We start from the raw sequence: 8,793 nt of genomic DNA on the forward strand, positions 1-8,793 counted from the left end.
TTATAACCATGCATGATAATGACTAGTTCGTCTATCTTAGCACTCTGGTTAATGCCGGAATTGATCTTAAGATTTTGTCACCCTAGACTGACCGAGTCTAACTGTTACGAACAGTTGAGGTGTGGGGGACTCACCTCCATATAGATCTATACACAAACTCTCGCTCTCCCTCCAGCAGACTTTGATTATAACTACAGACTACGACCGACATACGTTGGTGCCTCCCGTTATTACTCACTAAATCCCAATTGACTTTGATTACTATTGATTATCGACTTGTATTTGTTTACTTGGACCTTACTAGCAGTACTAATGGGCCACTAAGTCCCAATAGCACTTAAAAGCCATTAAGGGTCCCTTAAATATGAAATTGGATCGTAGAAGGCCCAATAACATTTATTATTATTCCTTGGGACCAAAATCATGTTAATGGCTCACAAAGGCCCAACAAGCATGATTGGACTTTCAATCCCAAAGTTTTGATTGTTTACTTGTTTTAGGAATTGTATAATTGTTGGAAGGTTTGAATGGACGATTGTTATTTTTGTATCGACACCAGACAGATCGATTTGTTTATAACAATATTTGGATTATACGTATGTTCATCTCTCTATTTTCATGAGTTGTAACTTTTGGTATTTTTGACTCAAATATCTTACAAATAAAATAATTTGTTCAAAATGTTGGTTTGACTCCTTTTTAGCCCTTCTTTAATAAAAATAACAATTTTAGCCCTTTATACAAAAAAAAAAGACATTTTAAGCCCTTAAATCATTTTCTTGACACATTTGACCTATAGACTTACTCAATTGATATTTTTAGCTCAAGACTTATTCTTTGGCAGTTTCAGCCCTTCCAGAAAAGTCTTTTTCGGGTAAAGCCCAAACTTTTGCAACTTTTACAATTTTGGCCCAAAAATCCAAAAACTTTACATTTTTTATCCTTTTTGGTAAAGAAAAGCATTTTAATCCTTGAAATAATTTTGTTTAACTCTTTATCCCCTGTTTTTAGGAATTTATCATTTCAGCCCTTTGAAAATCCGGTTTTTCGCAACTTTGGGCTGAATGGGCCGAAAAGCCCAAAAATTGGCCCATTAAGCTAATATTTTCATTTCAAGTCCTATGAAGAGCATAGTTTTCATAAAAACATTTATTTTAACTGTTTTGGACTCTTTTGAACCTCAAGAAAACCGTGAATGGCAACTTTTCACCCAACTTTTGTTTATTTGACAATTTAAGCCCCAAAATTTGTTTTATGTTACAATATGTTTATCCTAATCTTGGAGGGTAGTTTTCTTGACTTTTTTGGTTTGATATATCTTAGTTCATGTTTGTTATCTTCCTTATGCCATAGATTTCGTGATTTCTTCTCTTTTTGTTGCATATTTACCACATAAACACTTACAACCACACATACATGCATAAAATCATACATAGCACACACATACACATAGATCTACACAGTTTACTTGTATTCTCCCCCATAAAACTTGTAAAAACCTGAAAAGAGAGGGGTATGAACTGTTGATTTCGATTTGAAGAAGAAAGGGAAGAAGTTTGATGCTATTTTCGGCCTAGCAAGCTTTCTTGGGTGGATCTCGAACTTAGAGGATTCTAAGATGATGATCATGAGTTTATATGAGTTAAGAAGAGATTTTTGATAGAACAAAGAGTCTAGATTATGGATCCAAGCATCAACTTACCTAAGATGATGATTTTTCTAAAATAACCTCCTTGGAATGCTTCTAATTCTCAAACATTTTGATGGAGAATAAAGAGGTTGTTGTGAGTTCTTGAGATATGTTTAAGTGAGTTGTGTGTGTGTGTTTTTCTACTTGGCCGAGAGTAATAAGAAGACAAGAAGAAGAGAGACTGAGAGAGTTACATGGATTTATGGGATGGTGCATGGAAATCCATAAGGTAATAAGGAGGTGGCTAACCCTCCTTATTTTACTAGTTTCTCCTTTCTTTTTGTTTTCTTCTTGGGCCGAGAAAAGAGAGAAAAGGAAAGATTTTGGGCCCTTTTGTGCTTACGTCCATATCATGGGCCCATTTTGATGATTTTCTGCCCATTGGCCCTTTTTGAGAAAATCACGGCCCAATATCCATCAAGTATGAGTTTTTTTTATGGCCCATTGGGGCTAATTAGGTTAGTTATGGCCCAATAAGGTCCATTAAGGTATTTTATTTCATTCTAGGCCCAATATGGCCCAAAATGTTAAAATGAATGGAAGTGGGTCCAATTAGATTCCATTTAAGAGATCTAAGCCCAAAATAGTCAAACTGGAAGCTTATTGGCCCATTAGGCCCAATAAGGAAATCCTAGTCCATAATGGACTTAAACTGGGGTTTGTTGACTATTTGCAGTGCTTGTATAAAGTGCTTGATGGAAGTTTTGTTGTTATTGAATAAGGATCATACATGCTTTCACATTTTTGGTTCACAATTGTTATCATTGTTGTTGTTACATGGTATAGAATTCCTAGTTGTGACATCATCCCCCCGTTAGAGGGAATTTCGTCCCAAAATTCTTTCTAAAGCTAGATTTGAGAATGCGAGAATAGGTGAGGGTACTTTTGCTTCATCTGGTCTTTGCGTTCCCATGTGAATTCTGACCCACGCTTCGCGTTCCACCGTACCTTCACAATCGGAATTCGACTTTGCTTGGTACGCTTCACCTCCCTGTCCATGATTTCAACTAGTTCTTTGACGAATAGGAGATTCTCGTTGAGTTCTATTTCTTTAAGAGGAATGTCGAGGGTTTCGTCGGATAAACACTTTTTTCAAATTGGAAACATGGAACACAGGGTGTACACTGCTAAGCTCAGCGGGTAGCTGCAGTCTATATGCCACTAGACCGATTCGGGCAAGAATCTCAAAGGATCCGATATATCATGGATTCATCTTTACCTATTTTCCAAAACGAATAACCCCTTTCTAGGGGGAGACTTTTAACAACAACCGATCCCCGACTTGAAACTCCAAGGGCTTCTGCCGTTTATCAGCGTAGCTCTTCTGTCGGTCGCGTAATGCTTGTAGTCGAGCTCTGATTTGAACTATCTTTTCCGTCGTTTCACGTATGATCTTTGGTCCCATTAACGCATCACCTGATGCCAGTTCTCTCGCTAGCTTGGTCCACCTACCTCAGCCCAACACAACAATGATCTACATTTACGTCCATACGACGCCTCGAAAGGAGCAACTTTGATGCTCGTGTGATAACTGTTGTTGTACGAGAATTCAATTAAGGGTAAGTAGGTATCCCATGACTTTCCAAAGTCTATCACACATGCACGAAGCATGCCTTCAAGTGTCTGAATGGTTCGTTTGCTTTGACCATCCGTTTGTGGATGATAAGCAGTGCTCATGTCGAGATGTGTTCCTAGTGCTTTCTGAAGTGATTGCCAAAAACGTGAAGTGAATCTACTATCTCTATCTGAGATGATAGATACTGGCACTCCGTGAAGTCTCACAATTTTATTGATGTATATCCTCGTCATCCTCTCCATCTTGTAGGATCCTTTTTATTGGCAGGAAATGAGCAGATTTTGTCAATCTTTCGACTATTACCCATATGGTGTCTAGTCCATCTGTTGACTTGGGTAATTTGGTCACAAAGTCCATAGTAATCCTTTCCCATTTCCACTCGGGAGTGACTAGTTGCTGTAATAATCCTGAGGGCTTCTGATATTCCACCTTCACTTTAGCGCAAGTAAGGCATTTGCTAACATAGGTGGCAATCTCTGCCTTCATGTTGGGCTACCAATAATGTTGCTTAATATCAAAGTACATTTTATCTGAACCCGGATGGATGGAGTATCGTGTCTTGTGGGCTTTATTCATGACTACTTCTCTGAATCCCCCAAGTTTAAGGATCCAAATGCGGTTCATGAAATAATGTGCTCCGTCCTCTTTCACTTCAAGATTCTTTTCCATTCTACGTAACGCTTCGCTCGTTCTGTTTTCTGCCTTCATGGCATCCGACTGGGCTGTTCTGATTTGCGAGGTCAGGTGGGATTGGATGGTTATCAAGAGAGTTTTCAAACGGCGAGTCGAGTAATCCCTCAGACACAAGGTGTCAGCTACTACGTTAGCTTTACCTGGGTGGTACTTGATTCCACATTCGTAATCGTTCACCAATTCAACCCATCTTCGTTGTCTCATGTTTAACTCCTTTTGGTTTAATATGTGTTGGAGACTCTTGTGGTCCGTGAAAATGGTGTATCTTGTACCATAAAGGTAGTGCCTCCAAATTTTCAAGGCAAAGACCACAACTCCCAATTCTAGATCGTGGGTTGTATAATTCACCTCATGTGTATTTAGTTGTCAGGATGCATAAGCTATCACCTTCCCACACTGTATAAGTATGCAACATAGACCCTGATTCAACGCATCGCAGTAAACTACAAAGTCCTCTGTTCCTTTTGGTAGTGATAGCATCGGTGCACTGCAGAGTGCTTGCTTCAGAGTTCGGAATGCAACCTCTTGCTTATCTGTCCATTCAAAGGGAACACCCTTTTGTGTAAGCATGGTAAGTGGCTTGGCTGTCTTAGAGAAGTTGTGGATGAACCTCCTATAATAGCTTGCGAGGCCTAAACATTGGCGAATGTATGTGGGTGTCGTTAGGATTGCCCATCCTTCGATGGCTTTGACTAACAATGTGACCCAAAAAGTTCACACTTATAGAGTTTTGCATATAACTTTTCGATTCGCAGGGTTTCCAAGATTCATCGGAGATGTCGGCCATGCTCCTCTTCGCTTCGAGAAGAGACTAGAATGTTGTCATTGAAAACGATGACAAAGTTGTCGAGGAATGGTCGGGAGATTCGATTCATTAGGTCCGTGAATGCGGCAGGGGCATTCGTTAGACCGAAGGGCATTACGAAAAATTCATAATGTCCGTAACGAGTTCGGAAAGCGGTTTTAGTGATGTCCTCTTCTCGGACTTTGAGTTGATGGTACCCAGATCGCAGATCTATCTTAGAGAAATAGCTTGCGCTTTGATGTTGATCAAATAGATCGTCGATTTGTGGGAGTGGATAGCGATTTTTGACAGTGAGCTTATTTAGTTCCCTGTAGTCAATGCACATCCTAAAAGATCCGTCTTTCTTCTTAACAAAGAGAACCAGAGCTCCCCATGGTGAGAAATTGGGTCGGCTGAATCCTTTTTCCAAAAGTTCACTGAGCTGGCTGGAAAATTCTTGCATCTCCGCAGGAGCCAATCTATAAGGCGATTTGGCAATGGGAGTAGCTCCTAGCACAAGACCAATTCGAAACTTGACTTGTCTTTCTGGGGGTATCCCCGGAAGATTTTTAGGAAAGACATTCGGGAACTCACAAGCTACTGGAATTTCTTTAATATTGACCTCGTCCTTGGATTTATCCACTATATGAGTCAGAAACGTCGAGTCCTTCTTTCGCAGGTACTTTTGTGCGTTAATGCACGAGATAAGACGAAGGTTTGTGCTAGGTTTGCCTTCTTATATAATTAGGGTTTTGTGATTTGGAAGGTGAAGGCGAACGACCTTCTCATGGCACATAATCTCGGTATGGTGGGGGCTTAACCAATCCATGCCAATAATCACATCAAAACTCCTAATAGAAACATACATTAATGTTATTCAAAAGACGTGTTGGTTTAAGGTTAGGGTACATCCAATATAGATTTCCCCAGTGGATTCTGTTTTCCCATTGGCCATTTCCACCATAAAAGGTTTCATTAAGCTTCTGGGGTTGTTGTTTTAACAAGTGTTTAAATTTATTGCTCACAAAACTTCGTTCTGCTCCAATATGAAAGAGGATGCATGCATAAGTGTGGTTTAGGAGAAACGTACCAGTGACAAAAGCGGGATCCTCAGCACTCTTCCTGTTCCTCCATGCCCGGGGTTGTTGTTATTGGGTCAGTTTCGATAGAAATGCCTAGTCTTTCCACATCCATAGCAGGTGTGGCTCGGTCCTGCATTGTTTTCGCTGTTGTTGGTGTTGTTGTTTCCTTGCTGCTGATTCTGGGGAGGATATGTCTTGCAATATTTTGCCATGTGACCCTTTTGATTGCAGCTGGTGCAATGCATCTCTCTGCATTCTCCATTATGATGGAGACTGCACTTGTTTCACTTTGGAAGACTTCTAGAATACTGCCTAGGAGCACTTGGAGCAGCTGAGACTGGAGCATGTGGTGTAGAGGGAACTTGGATGGTTGCATCATTAACTGTCACCTTTTGTTGCTTCTTGCACAATTCTGAGCCTTGACGTCCCTTCCTCTTGTTATTCTTTCCCTTCTTGTTGTCACTCTCCTTCTTGCCTTCAGATTCCACCAGCTTCTCGCCCTTCTTGTTGTTGTGGTCATACAGTTTCTTGGCCAATCTTTTGGCACTGTCGAAGGTTTCGAGATTTAATCCAAGCATCAACTTACCTAAGATGACAATTTTTGTGGAATAACCTCCTTGGAATGCTTCTAATTCTCGAAACTTTTGATGGAGAATAGAGAGGTTGCTGTGAGTTCTTGAGATACGCTTTCACATTTTTGGTTCGCAATTGTTATCATTGTTGTTGTTACATGGTATATGTCACACCCCAAAACCAAGAACGGCGGAAACGTTCTGGGGTGGAGGACGTCATGTATAGTATCACAACACAGTAAATGTAAATAAGCAAACCACATCATGCATTGCATTAAATATAAAATTTTAATACAAGTGTGTTCTGTACAGTTATAGACACCAAAATAATGTAACACAAAAAAATATGAGATGAGTCTTGAATGCACTCCATCTTCTCAAAAGCTGGCATCGGTACCTGTCTACTGATGACTTGAGAATACAAGTTATTTTGAAAGAGTTTATCAGCATTAAGCTGGTGAGTTCATAAGTATTTTAGTGTCAATGTTTGTTGTCAAAAACGTTTGAACCTGTCTCAATGTATAAGTTTGTAAAAATGTAAGTAAGTGTTTGAAAGTGTTTGTAAAAGTTTGAATCTCTCAGAAAAACCTATATTTTCTATTAAAGTAACCTTCTACCAAGGCTTAACTGTTTTGTATACCCGCTTGTTGTAAATGTGTGTAATTTCCCAAGTATAACTATCATTTAATAAAATATAGTTTGTACATTAATGCTTAAGTGAGGTTATCACTAAAATATGTAATGGGTAAATCATTGTAGTACTGTAGTTTTGTATAATAGGAACTACTGTTGTACTAACTACCTTAAACCGGATTTATATTAAGGTATAATGTGATATATTGCACCATGCTATCGACTGGTAACAATGACATAATGAATGGTCGTAATAAAGAAATGACGTTTGGCACCCGCAGACCTGCAGGTCCGGCTGTAGCTAGCAGCAAGGTGTAGGATAGTCAATCCAGTATAGATCTATACGCAAACTCACGCTTTCCCTCCAAGAGAATTCTGGCTACAACTCGGGCCATGACATTTAAGGCATGCTCCGACACAGTGGATCACAATTGTTAACGTGTTCATGTATATGTAATGTTTCTCATTCTAGTACAATTGTATATGTTCTCCTTCTAGTATAGATGTATATGTCCTGTTTCTAGTATAGATGTATATGTTCATGTTTCTAGTATAGATGTATATGTTCATGTTTCTAGTATAGCTGTATATGTTCATGTTCCTAGTATAGCTGTATATGTTCATGTTTCTAGTATAGATGTATATGAACTCATAGTATAGGTCTATATGTACAATCCCGTGTTACCCCGATGGTGACTAACTAATGATGTATCTAGTACGTATGAATATGGGAGTACTTTTATGTCTATATATGTATATTTGATATATAATTAATATTGAAACGACCTTCGGATGGTCACCCGAAATCCCACCAGACCACATCCAAATCGAGGAAAAGGAAATAGGGTGGATGGCATTCCTAAGCCCTTTAAACATTATTTATACATCTATACATATATGGGCATGCAATTTATAAGAAGTAAAAGCATAAATAAGAATTTTATAAGACATTTGAACCATAAATATTATTTCAAGAAAAGATCGACTTGATGTCAATCCATAAAACAATTTGAAGGCATAAGTTTGATAAAAAAGTTTAAGTAATTGGAACATTTGTTTGAATCACAGTTGTAAATAAGTTTAAAAAGTATAAGAGTTTGTAAAACATTTTGAAGTAAAACAGTTTGATAAACAGTTTGATAATCAGTTTGAACAGTGATAAAATCATTGTTTCCTAGTTATTAATCACATGTGATTAAATGCAATCACATGTGATTGAAGCAATAACTATAAGTGTTTGACTTGTATTCCCCCCCCCCCCCATAAAGTATTTAAAACATTTAAAATCATTTCAAAGGTTGATTAAAGGGGTATGAACTCACTTGTGGTGAGCTGTTTGAATTGCAGTGTCGGATACCATGCTAGGTGGCAAACAGAGACTTGTTTACATGCACGAGCCTAGTTATCATATAATAAGCATATATATAACTAATTAGCCAAATAATAACTTAATAAAATAAGTTGGGACACTTAGGAACATGTAAACACTTTTCATAAGTGTTAAAGGTCCTAATGGTTGCATCTAAGTTGCTACGGGACAAGGCAAAAGGGTTTGAAACATCAAATGACCTTGTATAAGAGTTCACCACCCAACAAACCCCACCTTTGGAGTTTACGGCCGTAAACTCATGGGTTTATGGCCGTGAACTCCTCACTTGGTGGTTTTGGGTGTTTTAAGGTGCTAACTTGATCCTAGAATACTCCTAGCTTTGTTGGAATAATCATTAAAGTAGTTTAAGGCCCTAGAATGCTCCATAGATGAG

Source organism: Lactuca sativa, chromosome 4 (genome assembly GCF_002870075.4).
Source record: "Lactuca sativa cultivar Salinas chromosome 4, Lsat_Salinas_v11, whole genome shotgun sequence".
NCBI classification, from domain to species: domain Eukaryota; kingdom Viridiplantae; phylum Streptophyta; class Magnoliopsida; order Asterales; family Asteraceae; genus Lactuca; species Lactuca sativa.